Raw genomic sequence first — 14,458 nt, forward strand, 5'->3', positions numbered from 1 at the left:
CCTTTGTGTCCCCACACAATAGTTATGCCTTCTTAGTGCCCATCTTACAATAATGCTGCCCCTTAGTAGACATACACTGTAGTTAAAGGCTATGTAAACTTTCGGAGGCATTTTTTTTATGATTGCATGTTATTCATGTTTGGCTAAAAATCTTTTTGTCAATTGGCCTTTATAAAAAATATTGAGCTGTTCTGTCAAAAAGGATTAACTTTTTGAATGGTACTTTTACTTTGTGCTCGTCATCTAATAACGGTCATAAACATTTATTTAAGCCACATTCTTATCAGCAACATAAAAACTGAGCTATAATAATTGTTTTTAAGGGGAGAAAGCAGAGATAAGGAGTCCTTCTAATAAGGTTCAAATAGCCCTGGGCTACGAAATTCCCGTTTCTGGTCATTTAAGACGTAGCGTTTATTTAATTTATTAAAACTAATATGAAAATCGAAAAAAAAAAAAAAAAAAGAACTTTTAAAACTATAGGTGCAGTTGAACTAAAGCGTCTGGGGATGTAGGTTCCTTCCCCTATATATTCTGCCTCAATCAAATGCGTCTATCCTCTTAGTTGCTGTTTCAGCGATTATTATTTTCTACTTTCCAGCTCTTTTTGGTATTTTAGCTGGATGCCTTTCTTAATATCCACATAGATCACATTGGGGAGGATCATCTGTCTAGTCGCTACAATCCCTCACTTTCATTTTATTGTACAGTCATGGCCAAAAGTTTTGAGAATTAGATAAATATTGGAGATTGGAAAAGTTGCTGCTTAAGTTTTTATAATAGCAATTTGCATATACTCCAGAATGTTATAAAGAGTGATCAGATGAGTTGCATAGTCCTTCTTTGCCATGAAAATTAACTTAATCCCAAAAAAAACTTTCCACTGCATTTCATTACTGTCATTAAAGGACCTGCTGAGATCATTTCAGTAATCGTCTTGTTAACTCAGGTGAGAATGTTGATGAGCACAAGGCTGGAGATCATTATGTCAGACTGATTGGGTTAAAATGGCAGACTTGACATGTTAAAAGGAGGGTGATGCTTGAAATCATTGTTCTTCCATTGTTAACCATGGTGACCTGCAAAGAAACGCGTGCAGCCATCATTGCGTTGCATAAAAATGGTTTCACAGGTAAGGATATTATGGCTACTAAGATTGCACCTCAATCAACAATATATAGGATCATCAAGAACTTCAAGGAAAGAGGTTCAATTCTTGTTAAGAAGGCTTCAGGGCGTCCAAGAAAGTCCAGCAAGCGCCAGGATCGTCTCCTAAAGAGGATTCAGCTGCGGGATCGGAGTGCCACCAGTGCAGAGCTTGCTCAGGAATGGCAGCAGGCAGGTGTGAGCGCATCTGCATGCACAGTGAGGCGAAGACTTTTGGAAGATGGCCTGGTGTCAAGAAGGCCAGCAAAGAAGCCACTTCTCTCCAAAAAAAAACATCAGGGACAGATTGATCTTCTGCAGAAAGTTTGGTGAATGGACTGCTGAGGACTGGGGCAAAGTCATATTCTCCGATGAAGCCTCTTTCCGATTGTTTGGGGCATCTGGATAAAGGCTTGTCCGGAGAAGAAAAGGTGAGCGCTACCATCAGTCCTGTGTCATGCCAACAGTAAAGCATCCCGAGACCATTCATGTGTGGGGTTGCTTCTCATCCAAGGGAGTGGGCTCACTCACAATTTTGCCCAAAAACACAGCCATGAATAAAGAATAGTACCAAAACACCCTCCAACAGCAACTTCTTCCAACAATCCAACAACAGTTTGGTGAAGAACAATGCATTTTCCAGCACGATGGAGCACCATGCCATAAGGCAAAAGTGATAACTAAGTGGCTCGGGGACCAAAACGTTGACATTTTAGGTCCATGGCCTGAAAACTCCCCAGATCTTAATCCCATTGAGAAATTGTGGTCAATCCTCAAGAGGCGGGTGGACAAACAAAAACCCACTAATTCTGACAAACTCCAAGAAGTGATTATGAAAGAATGGGTTGCTATCAGTCAGGAATTGGCCCAGAAGTTGATTGAGAGCATGCCCAGCCGAATTGCAGAGGTCCTGAAAAAAAAGGTCCAACACTGCAAATACTGACTCTTTGCATAAATGTCATGTAATTGTCGATAAAAGCCTTTGAAACGTATGAAGTGCGTGTAATTATATTTCACTACATCACAGAAACAACTGAAACAAAGATCTAAAAGCAGTTTAGCAGCAAACTTTGTGAAAACTAATATTTGTGTCATTCTCAAAACTTTTGGCCACGACTGTATATCACTTGTTGCGACTCCCTGCCGCTTATGTGTCTTAGACGAAGTGGGTCTGCAGTCTCTCCACACTCCGACACTTAGTTACACATGCACCTAACTGAAAAACCGGATTGCAGCTCCCCCAACATGTTTCGCCACAAATGTGGCGTCTTCAGGGGAATGGAGCTACTGTTAACACGAGCGCCAGGCAGGTAGGTGCTTATAACCGCTGTGGGTGGATCATTCCTTATCCTGCATCCAATCGCTGCCAGGCATTCGTGTGACGGAAAAGCAATCCATCCACTCGAACACCATCAGTCTTGATTCGTCATATTTTCGCGTCACCTCGATGTTTCGAGCCGCGGCGCATGCGTAGGAACTTTAGGAACAGATTTAAGATATATAGTTAGATAAGTGACGTGAAGGAAAAACCTTCATTCAGTCCCTGTGGGCTCATCGTGTCCAGTCTATGTATCCAGCGAGCCTCGCTTTGTAGTAATTTTTAATCTAGATTGCCCCCTCTTGGTCCCAGGGATATTTTCTCAATACCCCAGAAACGTAGGACGGAGCACTTATTCCCATGGAAATATTTTATATGCCTAGCTATAGATGTATTTTTTTCTGTTTCAATAGTGCTCAAGTGACCTCAGATGTGACGTCATAATTCTTGTATGGTTTTACCCACGTATAGTTTAGGGCATGGACAGGAGGCCAGGTATATCACTCCCTGCGTTTTGCAAGTTATGAGTTGTCTTATTTCGTACTCTTTTTTTATCCACAGGGTTGGTGAACTTCTTTATACGAGGGATATACTTGCAAAATGAACAATCTCCGCATGGTGATGAGCCTAGATATCTCTCCCTTGTCCTTCCAGGGCATCGAGGAATTACGACGTCGCATCTCAGGTCACTTGAGCACTATTGAAACAGAAAAAGATACATCTATAGCTAGGCATATAAAATATTTCCATGGGAATAAGAGCTCCGTCCTACGTTTCTGGGGTATTGAGAAAATATCCCTGGGACCAAGAGGGGGCAATCTAGATAAAAAATTACTACAAAGCGAGGCTCGCTGGATACATAGACTGGACACGATGAGCCCACAGGGACTGAATGAAGGTTTTTCCTTCACAGCATTTATCTAACTATATATCTTAAATCTGGAGGAACCCCAGAATATAACAGTAGAATTCTGAAAAAATACAGAAAAAAATAATACTGCAGAGGGAAGAAGGATAGAAATCCACAACTACACCCAATCTCTCAAAAACTGATGACCAAAAGGGAGAAAAACGCGATTTATCATATGTACACAGGAAGAACCCCATGATTAGAAATAAGTCCCAGCGCAGCATATGGACCTAGAGGTATTTAACTTAGATCTATAAGCGCAGACTTTAATAGAATTCAAAACAAAAAGTCTCTGCACAGATGCAGGGACTTACTGTTAAATATATCTGACTCCAAACATATGCGCAGATGAAACCTGTGAATGCAAACAAAAAGATCTCACGCATGCGCAGGGACTTAGAAAAAATTACATCTAATCCTGAGGACTGGTCCTTGTGCGGTATGAACTCACGATCATAGACAAAATTAAAGTTCGGGCGCATGCGCCGGATATTCGTGAATACCAACAAAAAGATCTCGCGCATGCGTGGGGCCTTAGAAGAAAATATACCTGTTACCTGGGCCTGACATGTAACAAACTTACGACTACAAATGAAAATTAAAGTTCAGACGCATGCACGGGACACTCCGGACATGCGTGGAAGGAACTCATGACTAGAAATAGAACTAAAGTCCCTACGAATGCGCCGCATGAGCTCACGATCATAGACAAAATCAAAGTTCAGGTGCATGCGTGGGACCCCCCGGACATGCGTGGAAGGAACTTATGACTAGAAATGGAACTAAAGTTCCTACGCATGCGCCGCGGCTCGAAACATCGAGGTGACGCGAAAATATGACGAATGAAGACTGATGGTGTGCGAGTGGATGGATTGCTTTTCCATCACACGAACGCCTGGCAGCGATTGGATGCAGGATAAGGAATGATCTCACCCACAGCGGTTATAAGCACCTACATGCCTAGCGCTCGTGTTGTAGCTCCATTCCCCTGAAGACGCCACATTTGTGGCAAAACATGTTGGGGGAGCTGCAATCCGGTTTTTAGGTTAGGTGCATGTGTAACTAAGTGTCGGAGTGTGGAGAGACTGCAGACCCACCTCGTCTAAGACACATAAGCGGCAGGGAGTCGCAACAAGTGATATACAATAAAATGAAAGTGAGGGATTGTAACTAAAGCAACTAGACAGATGATCCTCCCCAATGTGATCTATGTGGATATTAAGAAAGGCATCCAGCTAAAATACCAAAAAGAGCTGGAAAGTAGAAAATAATAAATCGCTGAAACAGCAACTAAGAGAAGGATAGACGCTGACAGTACTGTATTTAGGACAGTTACTAAGACACTGTCTAGGAAGTGCTCAGACAAGCAGGATTTGTTTAGTGTTTTTGCCTGAAATGTAAAAATAAAGATTATTTTTTTTAATTATGTAGAATAAGGCTGTATATGTTAAATTTTTGGGGTAAATAAATTCCATTAATCCATTCACAATGTCATGCTCTTCCAGAGATTTTTGTAAGATTATTGGGCAGTTTCTCTGCCTACAAGATATTATCACAGATGCTTGGTTTACTTTTGCAGTTCTCAAAACTGAATTGGACTCCGCAGAGATCACATGCCTCTTCTACACAGCAGAAATGTTACAGTTGCAAGAAAAAGTGTGTGAACCCTTTGGAATGATATGGATTTCTGCACAAATTGGTCATAAAATGTGATCTGATCTTCATCTAAGTCACAACAATAGACAATCACAGTCTGCTTAAACTAATACCACACAAATAATTAAATGTTACCATGTTTTTATTGAACACCATGTAAACATTCACAGTGCCGGTGGAAAAAGTATGTGAACCCCTAGACTAATGACATCTCCAAGAGCTACTTGGAGTGAGGTGTCAACCAACTGGAGTCCAATCAATGAGATGAGATTGGAGGTGTTTTTTAAAGCTGCCCACCAGTTCTGGGTTTGCTTTTCACAAGAAGCATTGCCTGATGTGAATGATGCCTCACACAAAAGAGCTCTCAAAAGACCTACGATTAAGAATTGTTGACTGGAAAGGGTTTTAAAAGTATCTCCAAAAGCCTTGTTGTTCATCAGTCCACGGTAAGACAAATTGTCTATAAATGAAGAAAGTTCAGCACTGCTGCTACTCTCCCTAGGAGTGGCCATCCTGTAAAGATGACTGCAAGAGCAATAGCGCAGACTGCTCAATGAGGTGAAGAAGAATCCTAGAGTGTCAGCTAAAGACTTACAAAAGTCTCTGGCATATGCTAACATCCCTGTTAAATGAATGTGAATCTACAATACGTAAAACACTAAACAAGAATGGATTTCATGGGAGGATACCACAGAGGAAGCCACTGCTGTCCAAAAAAGATTGTTGCACGTTTAGAGTTTGCACAAGAGCACCTGGATGTTCCACAGCAGTACTGGCAAAATATTCTGTTGACAGATGAAACCAAAGTTGAGTTGTTTGGAAGAAACACACAACACTGTGTGTGGAGAAAGAGGCACAGCACGCCGACATCAAAACCTCATCCCAACTGTGAAGTATGGTGGTGGGGGCATCATGGTTTGGGGCTGCTTTACTGCGTCAGGGCCTCGACAGATTGCTATCATCGAAGGAAAAATGAATTCCCAAGTTTATCAAGACATTTTGCAGGAGAACTTAAGGCCATCTGTCCACCAGCTGAAGCTAAACAGAAGATGGGTGTTGCAACAGGACAACGACCCGAAGCAGAATGGCCTAAACAGAAGAAAATACGCCTTCTGGAGTTGCCCAGTCAGAGTCCTGAGCTCAACCCGATTGAGATGCTGTGGCATGACCTCAAGAAAGCGATTCACACCAGACATCCCAAGAATATTGCTGAACTGAAACAGTTCTGTAAAGAGATATAGTCAAGAATTACTCCTGACCATTGTGCACGTCTGATCTGCAACTACAGGAAACGTTAGGTTGAAGTTATTGCTGCCAAAGGAGGTTCAACCAGTTATTAAATCCAAGGGTTCACATACTTTTTCCACCTGCACTGTGAATGTTTACATGGTGTGTTCAATAAAAAGATGGTAACATTTAATTCTTTGTGTGTTATTAGTTTAAGCAGACTGTGATTGTCTATTGTTGTGACTTAGATGAAGATCAGATCACATTTTATGACCAATTTGTGCAAAAATCCATATCATTCCAAAGGGTTAACATATTTTTTCTTGCAACTGTATAACATGAACAGAGTTGAGAAAAAGACCTTAATCCTAACTTCTACAAACCTATGAATACAGAATCAACCTAATCAAACTAATATGAAAAGTTGTTATTCTAAAAATCCTTATCTACTTGCATATTATAAGTTATACCAGCAAGAATTAGTCTTTATGTAGAAAACTATGATTTAAATCAAGCCTTACTGACTAGTGATTTAAATCGTGATTTAAATCAATTTGATTTAAATCAAATCCACCCTGGTGCAGTCTAAGGAAGATGTCCATAAACTACAAGCTGAGTTGAACACTCTGAGTGATTGGGCATCAACTTACCAAATGAGGTTCAATGTGGATAAATGTAAAGTTCTGCCTCTTGGTAGTAATGATCTTCGTGCACCATATGTCCTAGGGCAGCCATGCTCAACCTGCGGCCCTCCAGCTGTTGCAAAACTACAACTCCCAGCATGCCCGAACAGCCTACAGCTATCAGCCTACAGCACGGCATTGTGGGAGTTGTAGTTTTAAAACAGCAGGAGGGCCGCAGGTTGAGCATGCCTGTCCTAGGTGATGTAGCACTGGGAGAGTCACTTATAGGGAAGGATTTGGGTTTCCTTGTAGATGGTAGAATAAATTACAGCATACAATGTCAACCAGCTGCTTCCAAGGCTACCAGGATATTGTCATGCATTAAACGAGGCATGGACTTGCGGGACAAGGATATAATATTAACATTTTACAAAGCGTTGGTGTGGCCTTATCTGGAATATGCAGTTCAGTTCTGGGCACCAGTCCATAGAAAGGATGCTCTCGAGCTACAAAGGAGTACAAAGGAGAGCGACTAACTGAATAAGGCAATGAAGAGTCTTAGTTATTAAAAATGATTAAAATAATCACATTTATTTAGTCTTGAGAAGAGACGTCTAAGGGGAGACATGATTAACCTATACAAATATATAAATGGACTGTACAAAAAAATATGGTGGAAAAACTGCTCCATGTAAAATGCCATCAAAAGACAAGGGGGCACTGCCTCCGACTGGAGAAGAAAAAGTTCAGTCTCCAGAAGAGTCAATGATTCTTCACTGTAAGAACGCTTTTCTGGGCGTGGTCACAGCAGGAACAGTGCACAGTTTTAAAAAGGGTTCAGATAAATTCTTAAAAGTAAATTACATTACTGATTATGAAAATGTGTAGAAATCTTGGTCTCACTCCCTTCACGCAAAGATTGGGCCATTAAGTGAGATGAATAGGATTAGGCAGAGGGCACTGGGTATACCAGATATACCGCAATACATGACCAATTCGGAACAAATTGAATTTCTTTGCAAATTTCTTCGAATCACCCGAATCAAATTTTTAAAAAAAGGTCATTCATCTCTAATTATGATGTTCGGGTCTGGGGTAAGGACATTTCTGATGGAAGATCCTCAAGTTTCAATCTGAACAGACTGATGACAGTAGTGTTGATGCAGTTGTATTATAGTCCGCAACGGAGCCAAGGCTCATCCCTAGGAGCTTGGTCAAAATGCAACATGCCAAAAGGACAAGAGCATGCTCAGAAACGTGACCAATGATCAAAGACAGAAGGACAATAGGTTCCTGGTATACAATTCAAAAAGACAGGGCAGTAGTGTGGTCAGGATGCGAATCAAATACAGTAGCCACTAGCAGTACATAGGAAGAAGCAAGGAAAGGAATTTAGCTCCATCACCAGGCAGTACATGCCAGGATGATTCCTCAGGACCATGAGTAGGTTATTGGTTATTCTACGAGCCCCCCACCCCTACGGTGGATTACCTCAGCTCCCCTTTTTCCCCCAAAAGAAACACACAGCCACTGTTCGGATTAAATCAGCCACAGCAGCAGTTTTATAAAAAAATAAAATATTTAACATAAATAACATTAATATTAACAATAAACCTGACGAGGGAGGTTGTAGAAGCCCCAAAAATTAAACCTCCATAAACAACCACCATGGCGATTCCATCTTGCCTCCAACCGTGTAACACCAGCTCGGAGACACCAACTGATGGACGCCTCTCCGAACCAACCAGGTGCTCAACCTATGAGAGTCCGGCCCCCATTGAGGCCCTCCCATTCACCTAAACCATCCTGTACCACCAGCTTCTAGGACCTCCCACCGCAAACAACGCGCTTGACTTTACCATCCTCAAGCTTGCGCATTCCTCCACAACCTCAATGCCCTCTCAATACCTCCCTGTAAACTCAGTGACCATAAATCTCTACCAACTGTGTTCAGGTGTACCCCATCCGTCCGCCAAAAACCACCGCTACCAGCCTCCAATTTGGGATGTCGCACCGCCACTGCATCGTTTCTTGCACAGAACTGCCCTTTTCAACTTAATCCTGGCCTTATTCAACCGCTCTACCGATCTCGCCTCCCGCCATAACTTCCTCGGCACAATATCTGACCACACCGTTATCAGGGCCGGGAAAAGGGACCACAAATGAAAAAGATCAAATTTTATGTCCCTGATTAGCTCTCTAAAAGGGCCTCCCAAATCATTACCCCCAACGTGTAACACTAGGACGTCGGGAGCCCGATCCAACCGCGCATAACAATGCACCTCCCGCAACACAGAACCCCACAACATACCTCTACACCCGAGCCAACTAATTACCGCAACGTCCTGCTCCAACCCCAATTTCCGCCCATTCGGCCGCACATCAGCTTTCAGCGCCCCCCAAAACACAAATGAATTGCCTAAAATCCACACAAGCGCCGCCTCGGTCCCTGAAACACAAAAAAACAAAACCTCCATATTAATTACAAAACCCCGAACCCTCACATAACACACAACCTCACATACGACCTAAAACGGGCTGATTCCCACTTACAAATCCTTTTAATCACCTCGTCACTCATGCCTAATCTAGCCGCCTCCGTGGCTGCACCGATACAAAAGGAATTCCCAAAGCTCTCAAGCACTTCTTGAACACCGCTACAAATTGGAATTGAGACAAAAATGACCCATCCTCATGACTAAGAAGGGGGCCTCCCACAAAACTCGAGCCCAACCTGTACTCCCTCAAGTACTTAACCGGACATACCACACACCCAGGAACCTCAAACAATGTGACAAAACAACCCCTACCCTCCCTGTCCGTTTTGGAAAAACGAATACGAAACACCACCCTGTCTCCGTACAGATCCACATCATCCCCAAACAAAGCCCCCTCACACCGCACGCTCTTACAAACTAATTCCCCCAAACGAAATGCTCCGAAAAAGGCCAGTGAAAATGCCAATCTAAAACAACCGACCCTCACAAGGTGACCTACATACCAAACCCACTTGAAAACCCAAGCGTAACAGTAACGCAAAAGACACTGGCTGCCTCAAATCCACTGTCCACCTACCCCGCCTACACCCCCTCAAAACTTGCCTGACCAAAAATGCTTTAGTAACATCCTGCGAACCCCGCAACTTAAAACCAAAAGCCAAACCCGCCATGCAACTATTTATCTGAGATACCGACTAACCCTTTTCTTCAACACTCCCAATAAATAACAGCAAAGGTACCTCTCCGGAATCCAAACCCACTTCCAACTCCCCACACCACTGTTCCCAAATACGCCACGCCCTATCATAAGCCCGCCAAGACCCCTCGCTCAAAGAGTTCCTCAAAAGTCCCACTACCGTACCTCCAAGAGCTCCCACAGGGACTCCGGACACACCAATCCTTCTGCATTCGCTTCTGGGGTCAGTTGACGAAACCGCTCCCACTGTAAACGAGAAAGAGCATCAGCAATGCCATTGGAAATCCCCGGCACATGGACAGCCACAATCCAAGGGTTAAGCGACAAACAACGCAAAACCAAATGCTGCAATAAACGAACTACCGGAGGCGAAGATGCAGTCAAACCATTAATAGCCTGCACCAGCCCCAGATTGTCACAATGAAAACAAACTTTTTTATTTTGGAACTCATTTCCCAAAGCGTTGTTGCCAACACTATAAGAAAAAGTTCCAACAGTGCCACATTCCGCACCCAACCCCTCACAAACCAAGACTCGGGCCACCTCCACACGCACCACTGTCCTTGACAATATGCCCCAAAACCAGTTCCTCCTGCTGCATCCGTAAACAATTCGAAATCAAAACTATCGACCGCACTCTCCATCACCAACACCCTACCATTAAATTGCCGTAAAAACCCCCTTCAACTCCTGACCCAGCCTGATAAAATGATGCGGGAAACAACCCCTCCCGTGTCCAACGCCAAACGCCTACAAAAAATCCGGCCCATAGGGATAATGCGATAAGCAAAATTCAATTTCCACAAAAGAGACTGCAAGTCTCTCAACCTTATTTTCTTTGCCCGCAACGCGTCCGCCACCCTCAGATTCTGCACCTTGTCTTCTGGCAAACGACACTCCATCTTAACTGTATCTATAACTATACCTAAGAAACTCAACTCAGTCGTCGGGCTCACCGTCTTACCCTCCGCTAAAGGCACCCCAAACAACGTAAAAACCGACTAACGTAGCCAACAACAACGCACAAACATGCGAATCCGCCGGACCCAAACAAAGAGAATCATTAAAGTAATAAATAATGGAGGAACAACCAGACACTTCCTCCACCACCCATTCCAAGAACGAACTGAACATTTCAAAATATGCGCACGACACGGAGCACCCCATCGGCAAACACCTGTCAACTAAATACCCGCCATCCCAAAAACAACCCAACAAATGCAAACTCTCTGGATGCACAGGTAAAAGTCGAAACACTGCCTCAATGTCAGTCTTTGCCAACTTAGTTCCCGTACCCAATTTTCGCACCCACTCCACAGCCGCATCAAAGGAGGTATAAACCACCGAACAAAGCTCAGGATCTATACCCTCATTGACCGACGCACCCTTTGGAAACGATAAATGGTGAATGAGCCGGAATCTATTCGCCTCCTTCTTGGGAACTACCCCCAACGGAGAAACCCGTAAATTCACCAACAGCATCTCCGAAAATGGCCCATCCATCCTCCCCAACGCCACCTCCTTCACCAACTTATCTGTAACCACCTCCGGGTGCTCCAACGCAGATTTTTTTTCTCACCTCCCCCACTGGCAAAAGGTTAGACGGAATACGAAACCCTTCCAAAAAAAACATTTCCAAAAACACAGCGGCTTCCCGTTTCGGATATCTATTTAGATACCCCAACATCTTTCCCACCTGGACTGGGCTCCGCCCCTTTTGCAACATTGTCCCCCCTCTGCCTGCTGCCCCTAAAACACGGGCTGGCCCCATGACCCCTCCCCCCCCCCACATGATGAACACTCATGTTTGAACTTACACTTCTGCCCAAACTTGCAGCTCCCCTCGTTAAACAGGAAGCACAATCCCTTGGCTGCCGCAAAACAGGACTGTCCTGCTCCCTCTGACTCCCCCCGAAAGGACTGTCCCGGCCTTTCCGGCGCATAAAAAAAAATGGAGGGCCACAGCAGCGTCTCGCCAGGAAAACTTCTTTATTCAGGAACACTCCTCACAACAAGGCATATAAAAAGTAGTTTACAGCAGCAACGTTTCGGCTACGAGTAGCCTTTGTCAAGCATGTTAACAAGTTAAAATCATAGCCTATAAATAGCACATGACAGGTCCACCCACACCGCTAAGCAGCCAATAAGATTCAAATTTATGTATAACACACCTGTATATGAAATCAATGGGAACCGATATGTTGAAATAGATTAGCCAGCTGTAGAAAAACGTACCCATATAGGGCCATCACATATAAAACTCCTCCGTCCCTCCAGCGTCCCATGGTCGGCAGTGCGCATGTCTGCATACGTCATCACATGCGCCACCACGCGGCGGCGCACGTGTGACGTGCCCAAGTGAATCCGAATGCATAGTCAACGCCGGACAACTAACATCATCAGGCGGCGGCCGACTGACGTCACAAGGCCACTCCCACCTGGCGTTACGGATTGAAATATGCATGAGGACTCAAGTGGGGCTGTGCATGGGGGGCGATCGCACCACTGCAATACATAAGCAGTGTGCAAAAAACGCTCACCAAGGATAGCAGCAATAAGGCATAAACAGCGCACTGGCATTAATACTAGCGCAAGGAAGGAACAGGGAGATATGTAAAACCATATATATATATAGGCATCGCATAGGAACAGCAGGCATAATAAAAGTGCAGAAATCACTAAATATTGAGGACAAAAAGTGTATTCACTATGCACAGGTTACCATTGATAAATAAAATATCATATACAGGTGTGTGTAGAAAAAACCACAGTGTTCATCATGATGCTATAAAGCGGTGTGATTAAGGCACAAAATTAAAAGAACAAAGCAAAAAATACTTTAACAGAGGAGAAATATGTAATCAGCTATATAAAGAATATTTCTTGATTAAATCCAGATCTTAGCTGATACCAGCCACATTAAACTCTAGATTTAAACCAAATGGCTGTAGGGATTTCAGTGTGTAGATCTATTTGAGTTCCTTCTTCCTTAATCTCGCATCCCTGTCACCCCCTCTCCGTAAGGGGCCCACACTGTCAATAACTCTAAAGCGAAGCTGGTTAACAGAATGCCCCGCCTCCACGAAGTGTTTCGCAACGGGCTTATCCATGTTCATCTTGCGTATGGTACTCTTATGTTTATTAATGCGTTCTCTAATCTCCATGGTGGTCTCTCCCACATAAATAAGGCTGCAGGGGCACTGGATGGCATAAATCACATCCCGTGACCTGCAGGTATAGTAGCCCTTGATTTTATATTTTTTCCCACTGTAAGGGTGGGAGAAATATTCACCTTTGAGAACGTTACCACAATTACAGCAAGATAAACATGGATAAGTCCCGTTTTTGCGCGGTGCAAAAAGTTTTTGTATCGGTGACTGGCCACCTACATCGGATTTAACCAGTCTATCACGGAGACTAGGGTTCCGTCTGTATGCCATCAACGGCGGGGATTTGAACTCTTCTATATCTGGCAAACCCCGTTGGAGTATATGCCATTCCTTTCTGAGGATGTTGGCAATGTTGCCACTATCCCGGCCGTAGATGGACACAAACGGAACCCTAGTCTCAGGGACCGCCCTTGCTTATTTCCGTAGTGTGGTGCACCTGTCAACCAGCCTCACCCTCCGTTTAGTTCGAGTAAGTAGGGGTTTCGGGTAACCTCGTTCCAAGAAACGTGTGCACATTGTGTCAATCCTGTGTGCACACGCTTCTTCGTCAGAGACAATTCTCTTCACCCTTAAGAGTTGGCTCCATGGAAGGGAGTCAAGCATTCTATGTGGGTGGTAGCTATCATGCATAAGTAAAGTGTTGCGGTCAGTAGGCTTCCGATAGAGGTCCGTAGCCAAAAGACCCTCCATCACATAGACTCGCACATCAAGGAACTGCAACTCACTAGGAGAAACAGTTATAGTGAATTGCAGACCCGGGACACCCGCATTCAAATGAAGATGAAAATGATCAAGTTCATTCATAGTGCCTGTCCAGATCATAAAGATGTCGTCGATGTTTGGCCACACCCCGCTGCTGCTGATAGAAGGTGTCCCCGAAGAGGAAGTAACTCCTCTTCAGGACCACCTCCAAGAGGCGGAGGGCAAATCGGCACACACCCGGGGAGAGCCCCATGTCGGATAGGGCCACATCGACGACATTTAACCCATATGTATGGTCAATCGAAGTGTACAAAGACACTACATCGAAACTGACCAACAAAAATTGGGCGGGCAGTTGTAAATCCTGTAATTTAGAGAGAAAATGCCCAGTATCCTTGATATAGGATGGGGCGGAGGTCGCACGGACCTGCAATAACCTGTCCAGAAAGACAGACAATGGATTGAAGACCGAGCCACTACCAGAGACAATCGGTCGGCCCGGTGGGTCAAT

At 44.0% G+C, this 14,458-nt stretch overlaps 1 protein-coding gene and 1 pseudogene across 1 annotated transcript in view; both read right to left on the reverse strand.

Moving 5' to 3' along the window:
* The window catches only part of LOC121004270, a 141,372-nt pseudogene extending 128,133 nt beyond the window's left edge, over positions 1 to 13,239 (reverse strand).
* Positions 1 to 14,458, reverse strand: part of LOC121004472 (oocyte zinc finger protein XlCOF22-like) — a 1,539,666-nt gene that overhangs the window by 1,075,053 nt on the left and 450,155 nt on the right. The window lies entirely within an intron of this gene.

Source organism: Bufo bufo, chromosome 6 (genome assembly GCF_905171765.1).
Source record: "Bufo bufo chromosome 6, aBufBuf1.1, whole genome shotgun sequence".
Lineage (NCBI taxonomy): Eukaryota > Metazoa > Chordata > Amphibia > Anura > Bufonidae > Bufo > Bufo bufo.